This window comes from Cherax quadricarinatus, chromosome 18 (genome assembly GCF_038502225.1).
Source record: "Cherax quadricarinatus isolate ZL_2023a chromosome 18, ASM3850222v1, whole genome shotgun sequence".
NCBI lineage: Eukaryota > Metazoa > Arthropoda > Malacostraca > Decapoda > Parastacidae > Cherax > Cherax quadricarinatus.
In genome coordinates, this window is record NC_091309.1 from 38,359,420 (window position 1) to 38,377,955 (window position 18,536).

At 42.0% G+C, this 18,536-nt stretch overlaps 1 protein-coding gene across 10 annotated transcripts in view; it reads right to left on the reverse strand.

Annotated features, from left to right (window-relative positions):
- LOC128689495 (uncharacterized) overlaps window positions 1-18,536 on the reverse strand; it is a 755,803-nt gene that overhangs the window by 65,361 nt on the left and 671,906 nt on the right. The gene's annotated exons all lie outside the window — the stretch shown is intronic.

The following is an 18,536-nucleotide window of genomic DNA, read 5'->3' on the forward strand; positions in this document are numbered from 1 at the left end:
AATTGTAAGATGCTGTGAGTGCCTAAGCCATCATTAACTTGGATAAGTGGGTCTGAGGTGGGTAAGAATTGTTTAACCTTCATTGGGCAAGGGTGGGTGGGTTAGCCTGCAGTGGGCGAGGGTAGGTGTGTTAGCCTGCAGTGGGCGAGGGTAGGTGGGTTAGCCTGCAGTGGGCGAGGGTAGGTGGGTTAGCCTGCAGTGGGCGAGGGTAGGTGGGTTAGCCTGCAGTGGGCGAGGGTAGGTGGGTTAGCCTGCAGTGGGTGAGGGTGGGTGGGTTAGCCTGCAGTGGGCAAGGGTAGGTGGGTTAGCCTGCAGTGGGCGAGGGTAGGTGGGTTAGTCTTCAGTGGGCGAGGGTAGGTAGGTTAGCCTGCATTGGACGAGGATAGGTGGGTTAGTCTTCAGTGGGCGAGGGTAGGTGGGTTAGTCTTTAGTGGGCGAGGGTAGGTGGGTTAGCTTGCAGCGGGCGAGGGTAGGTAGGTTAGCTTGCAGTGGGCGAGGGTAGGTGGGTTAGTCTTCAGTGGGTGAGGGTAGGTGGGTTAGTCTTCAGTGGGCGAGGGTAGGTGGGTTAGTCTTCAGTGGGCGAGGGTAGGCGGGTTAATCTTCAGTGGGCGAGGGTAGGTGGGTTAGTCTTCAGTGGGCGAGGGTAGGTGGGTTAGTCTTCAGTGGGCGAGGGTAGGTGGGTTAGTCTTCAGTGGGCGAGGGTAGGTGGGTTAGTCTTCAGTGGGCGAGGGTAGGTGGGTTAGTCTTCAGTGGGCGAGGATAGGTGGGTTAGTCTTCAGTGGGCGAGGGTAGGTGGTTTAGTCTTCAGTGGGCGAGGGTAGGTGGGTTAGTCTTCAGTGGGCGAGGGTAGGTGGGTTAGTCTTCAGTGGGCGAGGGTAAGTGGGTTAGTCTTCAGTGGGCGAGGGTAGGTGGGTTAGTCTTCAGTGGGCGAGGGTAGGTGGGTTAGTCTTCAGTGGGCGAGGGTAGGTGGGTTAGTCTTCAGTGGGCGAGGGTAGGTGGGTTAGTCTTCAGTGGGCGAGGGTAGGTGGGTTAGTCTTCAGTGGGCGAGGGTAGGTAGGTTAGTCTTCAGTGGGCGAGGGTGGGTAGGTGGGCCAGCAGTGGGTGGAGGTGGAGCAGGTGTCTAGGATCCTCCCGGATATTACACCGCCTGAGTGGATCTGCTGCTGCCAATCCTATCACACGTACGAACGACTCCACTCCCTCATTACTGTCAGCCACTCCCTAACTTTTTCTTATTTTTACCATCTGATCATGGGTTTTCTTATAATATATATATATATATATATATATATATATATATATATATATATATATATATATATATATATATATATATACTGCAAATATTGCAAACCAAGCTGTATAGGATGCAAAACCACGAGGGGAGTACATTAATAGCTTTAGGCCTTTCATGTTGCAGTCAGCACATCGTCAGGAGCTTCCAAAGTTGCAGAAAAGAGGTTATCTAAGCATACCAGTACCCATAGCAAGAAAGGTTGTATATAATAGCATTAGAGAAAGCCCACAAGCACTGATATTGTAATAGCCTAAACGAACGTAACATGGCAATTATCAAAAATTCGGTCAAACTCCACCATGAAGTAAGTAAATGGCTTTATCAATACAAATTCCAGGACATAACTTGAAGACAGTAGAACTATGTACAGAAGATGAGGTAATCAGTCCCTCAACCTAGCAGTAGGTGCGAAGAGCACCGTAGTCGTGGAGATTCTAAAGCAGAAGCGAGGCGCCTGACGCCTATATAGTAACGTCAGGTGGAAATGGGACGAGGCGTCAGGCGCCTCGCTTCTGCTTCAGAATCTCCACGACTACGGTGCTCTTCGCACATACTGCTAGGTTGAGGAACTGATTACCTCATCTTTTGTACATAGTTCTCCTGTCTTCAAGTTATATCCTGGAATTTGTATTGATAAAGCCACTGGATGGCGAAACGTCTACAATAAAGATACCCAGATGTTGCATGTGTTTCAATTTCATCTTGTTGGTATTGTATACCATCTTGTAAAAACAATCTGCCATTGATATTGTATAATGAATGCTTATTATGAGTCTCGTTTTCTTTGTATAAATTATAGAGTCTCCCTTAAAAATAATCCACGTTCTCTGAGCCATTCATCTACAAATATAATGATAAATTTTCTAAAGAATAAAATTACTTAATAGCTACATCAGAAGAGAACATTGTAAGACCAGAAAATTCGGAATAAGAAGAAGCTTCTTGTAAAGACAAAGAAGGTTGTGAAGAGGTGCTCTCAGTGAAAACAGGAGCAATAGTAGAAAGCGGACAGCAACTGGTACACCGACAGCTTCTTGAAAACATGTACACAGCAGGGAAATATTTAAAATATTTTTTTTTGAGAGAGCTGGATTCATTAGACAATGGGACCTGAAAAGTGTCGCCATGGTTACTATGAGAAGGAGCAGAAGCACTGTCTGAATCACTGGCTAGCTTCTACACGTCACTGAACACTGGACAATTGCCAGAGACCAAGAAAACAGCGAATATAGCCCTAATATTTAAGGAGACAGACAGAAGTTCTGAACTAATGGCCAGTATCACTGACATTCATGACATGTATGGTAATGAAGAGGATAATCAGGACAGTGGTAAAGCACGTGGAAATGATTTCGTTAACAGTAATCAGCACTGGTTCATAGATGGGAAATCTTGTTTTACTAACCTGCTGGAGATCTATGAAGAAGTAACAGAAGTGAAATAGCGGAGAGAGAGAGATAGATAGATAGAGAGAAATGGAGTAACTTGCATATTCTTGTACCGTAAGAAGACATCTGATACAGTACCTCCCGAGAGACTAATGCAAAAATTGAAGTGCAGTCAGGAATAACGGAATATTTTCCGGTGAATCGAAGCGTACCTTAATGGAAGGAAACAAGAAATGATTGTCCGGGAAAAGTTGTCAAAATGGGGAAGCGTGACAAGTGGGGTTCTGCAAAGATCAGTATTAGGACCAGTACTGTTTTTGATATATGGGAATGGCGTATCAGAGTCAAATGTTTCTCTGCTTCCTGATGATTTAAAACTAATGAAGAGGATGAAAACCAGTGAGGAAAAGGAAAGGCTGAAACTGGATCTGCACGAACTGCAAGGTTGGTCTGATAAGTGGATTTCTGAATACAACCCAAGCAAATACTCTGTTATGAAGACTGGGAATAGGACACGAAGACCAGAAACAAAATGTAGACTCAGGGTACAGACACTACAAATCTCTTTCAGAGAAAAAGACCTCTGGGGGAGCATAGTACCAAGCATATTGTTGGAGGCACATTTCGAGTGAATAACTTTTGGAGTAAATGCTACTCTCGCAAATCTAAGAGTAGCCTTCAGGCATCTTAGCAGTCATTTAAGACCCTTAGTGCAACATATGTCAGGCCCATCTTGGAGTATGCAACAACGACATGGAACGCCACTGTACAAAGAATGTTAAGAAAAGTGGAAAAGTGCAGAGGTATGATACGAGACTGCTACCAGGCTAAAGGAACTGAACCTGATGATATGAGAGGAAAGCTGAAGAAAGGAAGACATGATAGCAGTATACAAAATACTTGACAGAAGTGAAAGGGCAGACAAGGATAGATTGTTTGAGTGGCGAGAAACAGGTATAAGGGGGCATAGTTGAAAATTAAAGCCACAGATGAGTCAGAGGGATGTCAGGAAGTACTTCTTCAGCCTCAGGGTTGTTAGGAATGAGCTTGACTAGGATGCTGTGGAGGCAGACCCAATAAATACTTTTAAGAGCAGGTATCACAGGGCCCACCAGGCTCAAGTAAGAGCATCCGGCAAATGGCAAGTTGAGAGGCAGAGCCATATGTATATAAGCACATATATGTAAGTACAATGCACATCATGTCATGTTTCCACTTTGGTAAAACGCCTAGTGAAATATACAAAATACTGTCTTCAAGCAGGCACTGGACAGGCACCTAAAGTCAGTACCTGACCAGCCGGGCTGTGGTTCGTACGTTGGATTGCGTGCGGCCAGCAGTAACAGCTTGGTTGATCAGGCCCTGATCCACCATAAGCCCTGGTCACAGACCGGGCCGCGGGGGCAATGACCCCCGAACTCTCTCCAGGTACACTCCAGGTAAGCACTTGGCGATGAAGCAATGGGTCGAATGTAGTGTTTTGAATGATTTTCTGTATTCAAAGCAGAATGAACGTCAGTTGAGGATGCTGAACACTTTCCATCAACGTCAAAAACAGACGAAAACAACGAAAAAGTGAGGAAGAGTAGTAACATAAGAACATAAGATAGAAGGAACATTGCAACAGGCCTACTGACCCATGCGAAGCAGGTCCATGTCCCCCCCCAATTAGCACTATGGCCCGCCTAGTCACGTCACTTTCACTTAAGGAAGGAACACGGCACCAGACCAAGCAGCACAAGCTAATCAGGTCCAACTTACACCCACCCACACCCACTCATGTATTTATCTAACCTATTTTTAAAACTACACAAAGTTTTAGCCTCTATAACTGTACTCGGGAGTTTGTTCCACTCATCCACAACTCTATTACCAAACCAGTGCTTTCCTATATCCTTCCTGAATCTGAATTTTTCCAACTTGTAACCATTGCTGCCAGTCCTGTCTTGGCTGGAAATTTTCAGCACGCTATTTACATCCCCTTTATTTATTCCTGTTTTCCATTTATACACCTCGATCACATTCCCCCTAATTCTACGCCTTTCGAGAGAGTGCAGATTCAGGGCCCTCAGTCTGTCCTCACAGGGAAGATTTCTGATACATGGGATCATCTTTGTCATCCTCCTCTGTACGTTTTCCAGAGAACTTATATCCATTCTGTAATACGGTGACCAGAACTGTGCAGCATATTCTAAATGAGGCCTAACCAAGGATATATAGCGTTGAAGAACCTGACGACTTCTGTTATTAATACTTCTAGATATGAAGCCAAGAATTCTGTTAGCTTTATTGCGAACACTAATGCACTGTTGTCTTGGCTTTTTATTATTGTTAACCAGAACTCCTAAATCCTACTCGCAATCAGTAGTATTAAGATCTACATTATTTAGTTTATATGTGGCATGGTTATTTTCCTGTCCAACATTTAGAACTTCGCATTTGTCTATATTAAACTACATCTGCCACTTCTCCGGCCATTACATCAGTCTATTCAAATCATCCTGGAGTGCTCTAATGTCCTCATTAGAATGAATTGACCGGTCTATTTTGGTGTCATCAGTAAATTTGCTTACGTCGCTATTTATTCCCTCATCTATGTTGTTTATGTAAATTGTGAACAACAACGGGCCCAATACTGACCCCTGCGGAACACCGCTTGTGACGTATCCCCATTCTGATTTCTCCCCATTTATGCAAACTCTCTGCTGCCTATTTGTCAGCCATGCCTCTACCCAGGAAAAAATTTCTCCTCCTATTCCGTGTGCCTTAAGTTTCCTCAATAGCCTCTGATGTGGAACTCTATCGAAAACCTTACTGAAGTCCATATACACAATATGATCGTCAGAGTATCCAGGACACTGAAGGCGTTGTGGGAATTTCTTATGGGTCGTGTCAAAGCATTTTGACTGAAAATTTGAACATGAGGTGAGTGGCTGTGAAATTTGTGACCTACTTGCTGACTCAAGACCTAAAAACAAGCGTTTTCTGAACATGACCAACATGGCGGTCGTCTCCAACTTCCCAAATCTAGCCCCCCGTGACTCCTTTATCTTCCTAAAAATAAAAATGGCATTCAAGGAGCGGCATTTTAACAATGTGGAGGAGATTTAAGTAGATACCATTAGGAAAGACGCTTTTAGGAAAGATACCATTAAGAAAGAAGCTATTACGGAATATACCATTAGATAAAATACCATTAAGAAAGATGCTATTACGGAAGACACCATTAGATAAGATACAATTAGGAAAGACGTCGTTAGTAAAGAAGAGTTCCAGAAATGTTTTTATAAGTGGCAGAGTCGCCGGGATTACTGTACAGCCTCCCATTTAGTGTATATATATATATATATATATATATATATATATATATATATATATATATATATATATATATATATATATATATATATATATATATATTTATATATATATATGTCGTGCCGAATAGGCAGAACTTGCGATCTTGGCTTAAATAGCAACGTTCATCTTGCCATATAGGACAAGCGAAAATTTGTGTATGCAATAATTTCGCCAAAAACATTCTGAGCCTAACGAAAAAAATACATTTCACTGTGTTTGTTTAGTATTAAATTATTGTAAACAAACCTAAAATATATTTAGTTGGGTTAGGCTAAAATAAATTGTTCTTGTTATAATAAGGTTAAGTAAGTTTTCTAAGATTCTTTTGGAGCAAAATTAAAAATTTTTACATTAAAATTAATGAAAAAAATATATCTTTAAACGTATAAAAGAAAATTTTAGAAAGGACTTAATTTTAAATGAGTTCTTGCTAACTGACCAGTTTTACATATTCGGCACGACATAAATATATATATATATATATATATATATATATATATATATATATATATATATATATATATATATATATATATATATAGATATGTGTGTGTGTGTGTGTGTGTGTGTGTGTGTGTGTGTGTGTGTGTGTGTGTGTATTTCACACATTCTGATGGAGGACCCGAAAATGTATAATATAAAAAAACGCACATGAAGGTCCAAAAAAAGATATCTTCCAGCACCACGGATCTTTACTTAGTTAATCATGACACTTCCTGGCGTTTCGAGCAGTCTGGAAACATTAAATTTTTCCCAGGTTTCACATTATGAAATATCCTTCAATTAAAATCGGATCAACCCTCTACAACTCTTGAGTGATATTGTACAATGAATGGTTATCATGTTTGATTCAAGATAACTCACTTACATCGTGTTTTATTGCTGAATTATTAGGCACAATGACTTGGGCTCCAAATCAGTTAGTTGGATGGTTACAAGTTGAGATGGGATCGAAAATGGCATTCAGTTTCTACACTGTCTGGCTACCATACTGATGTTTCCACAATATAACTTCCAGGAGTTTTCCAGACCCACCAACTGCCTTAACTGGAACATTCTTGATCAACATGCATTTAACACTCAACGTATTCTTAAATGCTGTATTTTTATTAAGTCTTATTAATGCCTTTGGGAAAGTGGTTAAGTTTACATTATAGATGAGGGTGTCTTTAGGTACATTACTGTAAGGTGTCTTTAGGTACATTACTGTAAGGTGTCTTTAGGTACATTACTGTAAGGTGTCTTTAGGGACATTACTGTAAGGTGTCTTTAGGTACATTACTGTAAGGTGTCTTTAGGGACATTACTGTAAGGTGTCTTTAGGTACATTACTGTAAGGTGTCTTTAGGTACATTACTGTAAGGTGTCTTTAGGTACATTACTGTAAGGTGTCTTTAGGGACATTACTGTAAGGTGTCTTTAGGTACATTACTGTAAGGTGTCTTTAGGTACATTACTGTAAGGTGTCTTTAGGGACATTACTGTAAGGTGTCTTTAGGTACATTACTGTAAGATGTCTTTAGGTACATTACTGTAAGGTGTCTTTAGGTACATTACTGTAAGGTGTCTTTAGGTACATTACTGTAAGGTGTCTTTAGGTACATTACTGTAAGGTGTCTTTAGGTACATTACTGTAAGGTGTCTTTAGGTACATTACTGTAAGGTGTCTTTAGGTACATTACTGTAAGGTGTCTTTAGGTACATTACTGTAAGGTGTCTTTAGGGACATTACTGTAAGTTTTTTTTAGGTACATTACTGTAAGGTGTCTTTAGGTACATTACTGTAAGGTTTCTTTAGGTACATTACTGTAAGGTTTCTTTAGGTACATTACTGTAAGGTTTCTTTAGGTACATTACTGTAAGGTTTCTTTAGGTACATTACTGTAAGGTTTCTTTAGGTACATTACTGTAAGGTTTCTTTAGGTACATTACTGTAAGGTTTCTTTAGGTACATTACTGTAAGGTTTCTTCACTGTTAATATTTCCTTGTCAACAAATCCTTTGGATATTTCAATCTTGCAGCAGCATCAAAAATCTTACCTATATCCTCGTCAAGGAAGTCACTTTATAACTACAATAGTAAAGTAAAAGGACACAAGTGAAACTAATGTGACATTTAATGTGGCAACGTTTCACTCTCCAGGAGCTTTATCAAGCCATTACAAACAATACATGGACACAGAGGGTATATAAAGGCTCAGAGTGAGGTGCAATACTAGTGAGGTACCATTTCGATGTTCACTAATGGTAGTAGTAGTAGTGGTAGTGACAAAAGTAATATAATATGGTAGAGCAATTAATTCGTACATGAGTAAAAGGATATAAAAGCTATTACTTATTACACCACTCCCAACAAAGTTATAATTCTTCCCAACAGCCAGGTTGCACTGAACGTCTCAAAAGTACTTTCACAAGCTAACACCAGAGTCGCCATCGCTTCTAGCACTTCAATAAAGGATATAACCAGGACAAAATCCAAGCACCACGAACCAGTCAATGCAGGGGTTTACACTATACCCTGTGGAGGTTGTGACAAGATTTACGTAGGTGAAACAGCAAGAAACCTCGACACCCGCCTCAATGAACACATTTACGCATGTAGGAACGATAACTTGAACAACGCCTGTGTACAACACCGAAATTCCACCAATCATCTCATGAAATTCAGAGACGCCCAATTAGTGATCAAAGAAACTAATTACCGCAGACGCAAGTGCCTCGAATCAGCACTGATCGCTGTTTCGAATACAATTAAACAAAACAACGGCAGCTTCACCCTCTCTGAAGTCTTAGCAAGAATCCTCCTAAAAACAGTAAACCCTGCCATCACATAGTCTCTCCTGTTATACTACACAAAGCACATTACAGAGAGTGAGCACTGAAACAAGCTGCCTCTTTCCAGTCTATATTTGTCCAACCTATTTTTATGTTACCCAAGTAATAGCTTTTATATCCTTTTACTCATGTACGAATTAATTGCTCTACCATATTGTATTACTTTTGTCACTACCACTACTACTACTTCTACCACTAGTGAACATCGAAATGGTACCTCACTAGTATTGCACCTCACTCTGAGCCTTTATATACCCTCTGTGTCCATGTATTGTTTGTAAGGACGCCTCCTGGCCTGGATAGAGTCCTACCTTAGGGGCAGGCAGGCCTGTGTCAGCTTTCAGGGACACTACTCTTCCTTTAAATCCCTGGAAAACGGTACGCCACAAGGAGGTGTGCTCAGTCCTACCCTGTTTAACATCCTTATGCAGGAACTTGTGAGCCTTCCCTTTCATAGTGGTACACAGCTCCTCAGCTATGCTGATGATCTTGCACTCGTAGTGAATGGGAAAGGCAATTTAGAACGACAGGCTCAGAGAGCTTTGGACCTAATTACGCAGTCTTGCAAGGAACTAGGCCTCAAGATCTCGGCCGAGAAATCTCTTGCAATGATGTTCAAGGGACTAGATCCTGTGAATAGATTACGTATTCAGGATATAGAACTTGAGTGGACAGGCTCCTACCTGTACTTGGGAATCTACATTGATAAAAAGCTGACCTTTCAGAAACAGGCCGAGTATGTCAGGTCACGTGCTCTACTCAGACTCAACGCCATGAGAGCCATGACGAGGCACCGTGCAGGGGCAAGCAAAGATGTACTTCGCTTGTACTATATACTAGCTATACGCTCGCTCATTGACTACGGTGCACCGGCGTTAGCTCATCTCTTCCCGCAGAGCAGGCAAAGAGTGGAGGTCGTACAAAATCAGGCGATAAGAACTATGCTTGGGGCCCCCATCTGGACCAACACAGTATGTCTCAGATCTGAGGCCCGGCTTCCTTCCTTGGCTGACAGAGTGAGATACATAAACGCCTGCAAAGTGGCCACGATTCTGCACAGGCAGCAAGGTACCCCACTAAGGAGACAGATATTGACAACCATGGCACAAGATCCCACACTCTTCACAGACTACTCCTGGATCCGTTCGTTTTGTGCTGCTGGGCGGAAGCTGTTGCCTATACAACTACTCCTTGAGAAGAGTTGTGACCTTCCTGTTGCTAGGTACCATCCACCACCTCCCTGGCGCCCAGATCCAGCTGATGTTTGCATCATGCAGCTACCCATCTCTAAGCGTCTCTGCAGTCAAGACACTCTCAGCAATCATGCTGAGACAAGCATGGCACTGGCAGAGGGAGGCACATGTGCAGTGTATTTCACAGATGGTTCTGTCGACCCTGACAGGAAGAGAGCAGCAGCTGGACTGTACCACAATGGTCACACACAAGGCTGGCGACTCCCTGACCACTGCAGGATCCTTCAAGCTGAGCTGGTGGCGATTCAGCAGGCATTGTCACATGCCCTACGACATCGACTCCGACCTGTCATACATGTTGATTCCACCTCTGCAATCAATGCCCTCTCCCATCCTCAACCACAGGACAATGTTCACCTCATCACATCGATCCTGAGCATAATGACAGCCTTAGAAGTTCAGGGTAACAGATCGACATTGAACTGGATCCCCAGCCATGCTGGCATCCGGGGAAATGAGGCGGCAGATGATGCAGCCAAGGCAGCAACAGACTATCCACATGTTGGGATTACTGTCCCAATCAGCCTACGACAGACCAAACTGGTGGCTGCCAGAGCCATGAAACTTATGGGGGAGGTCTTAGGTTATACCCCATCTCAACAGTGGTACCGAGCAGCGACTCAGGGAGAACCCCCTCCATATGATAGAAGCTGGTCCAGAGCGCAGTGTACCGCCATCCATCGGCTTCGTTTGGGCTTTCCCACAGCCAAGATGATGGTAGACAAGGCTGAGGAGGAGATGTGCCAGTACTGTCAGCACGTTGTCCAGCGGCCCCTGACACACTATCTTCTGGAGTGCGAAGTTACTGAGATGCTCCGCAGGCAACTAGGAGTGATATTCCCTCCCGAAGAGGAACCAGAGATGACTGCGGCCACACTAGTGTACCATGGAGTCAACGAACCAGACAAGCTGTTACCTGTGATAACGACATATCCTCCTCCTCGCTAGTGTCCATAGTTAGGAGTACATACGGTGTTGTCGCTTATGAGATGCACCAGTTGAACTGACCAGAAGAGTGCTTGAACAGCATATGTCGCGTCATTGTAGAAACCTTTCTCCCTCGGGAGCCAGAGACGGGTCATCGCAAGATTGAGACCCGTGCCAGGACTACGGTCTTGGCGAACATTATACCTACCTATTGTTTGTAATGGCTTGATAAAGCTCCTGGAGAGCGAAACGTTGCCACAATAAATGTCACATCAGTTGCACTTGTGTCCTTTTACTTTACATATTGTCGGTAATTCTACCAACTTTATTACAACTACAATAGTAATGAGTGTATAAACAGGAGGTTGACTTTCCTATAAACTATTACTTTAAACTTTGTATCGACTCTCTAGATTCAAACATCTAGTTCAACAGCTTAATCAAGGCAGCCAAACCATTAAGTCTACAAAAAAACATCAATATACAAGCCTACTTGGCCACCGGCAAACATCTACATGTGTACAGGACGATGGTGAACAATGCTGTAGCGTCAGCACTTAAAAAATTCGTTCGGTATACTATTAAGATATGGAGTTTATCTAAGATCCAACTTATTTTTAATGTGGGAATCTGAAACCTTGCACACCATCGGAGCTATGAACCTAATCAACCAATTCGAGAAAATAGAGGCAACTGATCTAACAGAATTAATGATAAGTCAGGATGCGTTCCTTGGCTTGTGTTTATCGCTATGGCTCACCTGGTCAACAACTCTATAATTAGTTTATCATTAAATGCTAATTCAAATTTATATTAACCTGATCATAGTAGGTTCGTAGCAAGTAAATTATTGTATTGATATGATCCTCTTTGTGTAAAATGTCAATGGTATAAGATTTATCGACCTTTGTAAGATGTGCATTACGATCCTACTTGATGTGCATTACGATCCTACTTGATGTGCATTACGATCCTACTTGATGTGCATTACGATCCCACTTGATGTACATTACGATCCCACTTGATGTGCATTACGATCCCACTTGATGTACATTACGATCCCACTTGATGTGCATTACGTTCCTACTTGATGTGCATTATGATCCTACTTCATGTGCATTACGATCCTACTTGATGTGCTTTACGATCCTACTTGATGTGCATTACGATCCTACTTGACGTGCATTACGATCCTACTTGATGTGCATTACGATCCTACTTGATGTGCATTACGATCCTACTTGACGTGCATTACGACCCTACTTGATGTGCATTACGATCCTACTTGATGTGCATTACGATCCTACTTGATGTGCATTACGATCCTACTTGATGTGCATTACGATCCTACTTGATGTGCATTACGATCCTACTTGACGTGCATTACGACCCTACTTGATGTGCATTACGATCCTACTTGATGTGCATTACGACCCTACTTGATGTGCTTTACGATCCTACTTGATGTGCATTACGATCCTACTTGATGTGCATTACGATCCTACTTGATGTGCATTACGATCCTACTTGACGTGCATTACGATCCTACTTGATGTGCATTACGATCCTACTTGATGTGCATTACGATCCTACTTGATGTGCTTTACGATCCTACTTGACGTGCATTACGATCCTACTTGATGTGCATTACGATCCTACTTGATGTGCATTACGATCCTACTTGATGTGCATTACGATCCTACTTGATGTGCATTACGATCCTACTTGATGTGCATTACGATCCTACTTGATGTGCATTACGATCCCACTTGATGTGCATTACGATCCCACTTTACGTCATATTGAGCCTTAGTAAAACACTGAAGGAAGTCAGGTGTCACAGAATGTGGCACTGCACCGTAAACCCAAATTCAGAATACACTTTTTTCTCACTGTTTAATTCAGTACTAGAAAGATTTAACTCATACTTTGGATTACCGTTCTGAGACCATCAACTTTATGCAATCATATTATATAATTTCCTAACATGATGCGATTCGGTCTCATTTCGTCACTCGTAATTCACCATATACTTAATTATGCAAGCTAAGAAAATATATGTGTGACTTGTTCACTGAGGTGCTTACATAAGAGAACTGACGAGTGAGGAAATCGGGGAACGGACGGGGATCGAACCTATAGACAGTAAGTACTAAAACTCACGGAATTTGAAAGGGTTAAGGCAAGAATGTTTGCAGGAAGAAACAGATAAAGATTTAGTAGGAAACAGGCGAGAGAAATGAGAGAAGTGATGGCTAGTGCCATTCCTGATAAAAACAACGCTTCAGAGTTGTTGTTTTTTTAATTTTCAAGACAACGCGAGTAATAAGCAAACTGTAAAAGAAAACCAAAGGACTTGACTCACGAAATCGTAATGACACGATTGCAAACAAACCATACCCCGGCCGGGGTATGGTTTACCAAAGGACTTGACAAGCGAGTAGAAGACTCTACATACAGCTCAAGACTTCAGAGTACTTTTCAAGATTCGGCAAAGAATTCTTTAAAACTCGCCAAGATTCTCAAAAAATTCTACACTTTAAATGATTACAGATTTGCCGAAATTTCTAAGAACTCCATCAGACTCGTCAAGGCTACGACTACAAATTAATACAAATTATTAAAATATAGTCTTGAAAAAATATAGAAAACTTAAGACGTTAAGTTTGATTTTAAGCCTATAAACTGTCAACAGAATAATACTGTTGATCTACTCATTGACAAGTAACAGAAATAATACTGATGGAATCTCCAGTGACGTTCGAAAAAAGAATCTGGCGGGTGCTATAATATAGCAGTAATATATCCAATAGCTAGCGACAGTATATCAATATGTCCCTAGAGTATTGACAGATAGTATATTGATGGTATATCCTATAACCGGAGACACTATGCGGATAATATACCAGCAGCTAGTGACAGTATACCGATACCATGTTCTATGACGCTTGACTTATGTTTACATTGCCTTGACTAGTGGTTGATAGAACTGTGTTAATAGAATCCACTAGTGACTAGTATGCTAACAATAATATATCCTGTTAATGCTGACTAATATATCAATATTATATCCTGTTAATGGTGACAAAATATAGCATATGAGCGGAGAAGGGAGAGGCGAAGCAGTTGTAGGCGTTGTCACCAGTGGAAAAATGCACTAATGGAAGTAATGCCTAAAGGTTAAGGAAAGAAATGAGGAATTCCCTGCAACTTTTGCCTTAAAATACAGGCAGAACCTACTTTCACTAATAGTTTTTTTCCCACTGGTGATGCCACCTGCAACTGCTTTGCATCACCAGTCTGCAGTACATAAGCCCATTCTATGCACATATGCCGAACTTTTATCAAGATTGATGAACTGAACACATCTCCAGGCTGAGGGACTGATTGCTTCACACTCCTTGTCTTCCACTGTTCTTTCCTATACTGTGCTGATGAAGTCACTGGCGAGCAAAACGTTTCCTCCACAACAAAGATACCCAAGTCTTGCACAGATATCTCATTCATCAACTTGTCAGTTTTCTGAATGATTTATACACACACACACACACACACACACACACACACATACATACACACACACATACACACACACACACACACACACACATACACACACACACACACACACATACACACACACATACACACACACATACACACACATACACACACACATATATATATATATATCCAGGACTAATGTCCGGCCTACGGTTTCCCTAAATCCCGTCATAAATGTTACCGTGCTTACACTCCAACAGCACGTCAAGTCCTAAAAACCATTTGTCTCCATTCACTCCTATCAACCACGCTGGAAGTCCAAGCCACTCGCTCAGTTCAAGCCAACATAAGGGGCAGTTCAAGCCAACATAAGGGGCGGTTCAAGCCAACATATGGGGCAGTTCAAGCCAACATAAGGGGCAGTTCAAGCCAACATAAGGGGCAGTTCAAGCCAACATAAGGGGCAGTTCAAGCCAACATAAGGGGCAGTTCAAGCCAACATAAGGGGCAGTTCAAGCCAACATAAGGGGTAGTTCAAGCCAACATAAGGGGCAGTTCAAGCCAACATAAGGGGCAGTTCAAGCCAACATAAGGGGCAGTTCAAGCCAACATAAGGGGCAGTTCAAGCCAACATAAGGGGCAGTTCAAGCCAACATAAGGGGCAGTTCAAGCCAACATAAGGGGCAGTTCAAGCCAACATAAGGGGCAGTTCAAGCCAACATAAGGGGCAGTTCAAGCCAACATAAGGGGCAGTTCAAGCCAACATAAGGGGCAGTTCCCAACAACATATGGGGCAGTTCACGACACCATACGGCCAATTAAAGACAACACAAGAGGTAGTTCATGGCAACATGAGGGGCAGTTCAAGACAATACATGGAACAATTTACGTTTAAATAATGTACAATTCAAGACAACATAAGAGGTAACCCAAAACAAAGAGAAATTACAAAGCAATATTAAGATCTGCTCAAGATAACATTTTAGGAATTCTTAGATAATAATGGGCAATTCAAGATAACAATAATGGGAACTTCAATATAACATAAGGGGAACTTCAATATAACATAAGGGGAACTTCAATATAACATAAGGGGAACTTCAATATAACATAAGGGGAACTTCAATATAACATAAGGGGAACTTCAATATAACATAAGGGGAACTTCAATATAACATAAGGGGAACTTCAATATAACATAAGGGGATCTTCAATATAACATAAGGGGAACTTCAAGATAATTAGGGGAACATCAAAATAACATATAAGGAACTTCTAGGTAATATAATGGGAACTTCAAGATAACAATTTGGAGAACTTCAAGATACCATAATAGGGACTTCAAGATAACATAAAGGGAACTTCAAAATAACATAAGAGGAACTTCAGAAAACATTAGGGGAACTTCAAGATAACATTAGGGGAACTTCAAGATAACATTAGGGGAACTTCAAAGTAACATAGGGAAAACTTCAAGATAACAGTTAGGGAAACTTTAAGTGGAATTCCGAGATAACATAAGACAGTTCATAACAACATACGACTCAGGCAAGACAACATACGACTCAGGCAAGACAACATACGACTCAGGCAAGACAACATACGACTCAGGCAAGACAACATACGACTCAGGCAAGACAACATACGACTCAGGCAAGACAACATACGACTCAGGCAAGACAACATACGACTCAGGCAAGACAACATACGACTCAGGCAAGACAACATACGACTCAGGCAAGACAACATACCAGGCATTTAGTGATAAGACAACGAGCAGAACATGACAGTATAAGTTACAACTCAAAGCCTCGTAGAAGTTTAAGTTGTCTTGAGCTTCCCCTTAAGTTGTCTTGAGCTGCCCCTTAAGGGGCAGCTCAAGACAATTTAAGGGGAAGCTCAAGACAAAAATAAGTCGAAGTTCAAGACAAAAATGAGTGGAAGTTCAAGACAAAAATAAGGGGAAGTTCAAGACAAAAATATGACGAAGTTTGAGACAAAAATAAGTGGAAGTTCAAAACAAAAATACGTAACATGAAGTTCCAGATAAGGTCAGGACCCAATCATAATGACTTGAGCGGCACTTGATGAAAAAATAAGAGGCAGTTGTAGACAACACTGAGGACAGTTGTAGACAACACTGAGGACAGTTGTAGACAACACTGAGGACACTTGTAGACAACACTGAGGACAGTTGTAGACAACACTGAGGACAGTTGTAGACAACACTGAGGACACTTGTAGACAACACTGAGGACAGTTGTAGACAACACTGAGGACAGTTGTAGACAACACTGAGGACAGTTGTAGACAACACTGAGGACAGTTGTAGACAACACTGAGGACAGTTGTAGACAACACTCAGGACAGTTGTAGACAACACTGAGGACAGTTGTAGACAACACTGGGGACAGTTGTAGACAACACTCAGGACAGTTGTAGACAACACTGAGGACACTTGTAGACAACACTGAGGACAGTTGTAGACAACACTCAGGACAGTTGTAGACAACACTGAGGACAGTTGTAGACAACACTGAGGACACTTGTAGACAACACTGAGGACACTTGTAGACAACACTGAGGACAGTTGTAGACAACACTGAGGACACTTGTAGACAACACTGAGGACAGTTGTAGACAACACTGAGGACAGTTGTAGACAACACTGAGGACAGTTGTAGACAACACTGAGGACAGTTGTAGACAACACTCAGGACAGTTGTAGACAACACTGAGGACAGTTGTAGACAACACTGAGGACAGTTGTAAACAGCACTGAGGACAGTTGTAGACAACACTGAGGACAGTTGTAGACAACACTGAGGACAGTTGTAGACAACACTGAGGACAGTTGTAGACAACACTGAGGACAGTTATAGACAACACTGAGGACAGTTGTAGACAACACTGAGGACAGTTGTAAACAGCACTGAGGACAGTTGTAGACAACACTGAGGACAGTTGTAGACAACACTGAGGACAGTTGTAGACAACAATGAGGACAGTTGTAGACAACACTGAGGACAGTTGTAGACAACACTGAGGACAGTTGTAGACAACACTGAGGACAGTTGTGGACAACACTGAGGACAGTTGTAGACAACACTGAGGACAGTTGTGGACAACACTGGGGACAGTTGTAGACAACACTGAGGACAGTTGTAGACAACACTGAGGACAGTTGTAGACAACACTGAGGACAGTTGTAGACAACACTGAGGACAGTTGTAGATAACACTGAGGACAGTTGTAGACAACACTGAGGACAGTTGTAGACAACACTGAGGACAGTTGTAGACAACACTGAGGACAGTTGTAGACAACACTGAGGACAGTTGTAGACAACACTGAGGACAGTTGTAGACAACAATGAGGACAGTTGTAAACAGCACTGAGGACAGTTGTAGACAACACTGAGGACAGTTATAGACAACACTAAGGACAGTTGTAGACAACACTGAGGACAGTTGTAGACAACACTGAGGACAGTTGTAGACAACACTGAGGACAGTTGTAGACAACACTGAGGACAGTTGTAGACAACACTGAGGACAGTTGTAGACAACACTGAGGACAGTTGTAGACAACACTGAGGACAGTTGTGGACAACATTGAGGAGAGTTGTAGACAACACTGAGGACAGTTGTAGACAACACTGAGGACAGTTGTAGACAAAACTGAGGACAGTTGTGGACAACACTGAGGACAGTTGTGGACAACACTGAGGACAGTTGTAGACAACACTGAGGACAGTTGTAGACAACACTGAGGACAGTTGTAGACAACACTGAGGACAGTTGTAGACAACACTGAGGACAGTTGAAGACAACACTGAGGACAGTTGTAGACAACACTGAGGACAGTTGTAGACAACACTGAGGACAGTTGTAGACAACACTGAGGACAGTTGTAGACAACACTGAGGACAGTTGTAGACAACACTGAGGACAGTTGTAGACAACACTGAGG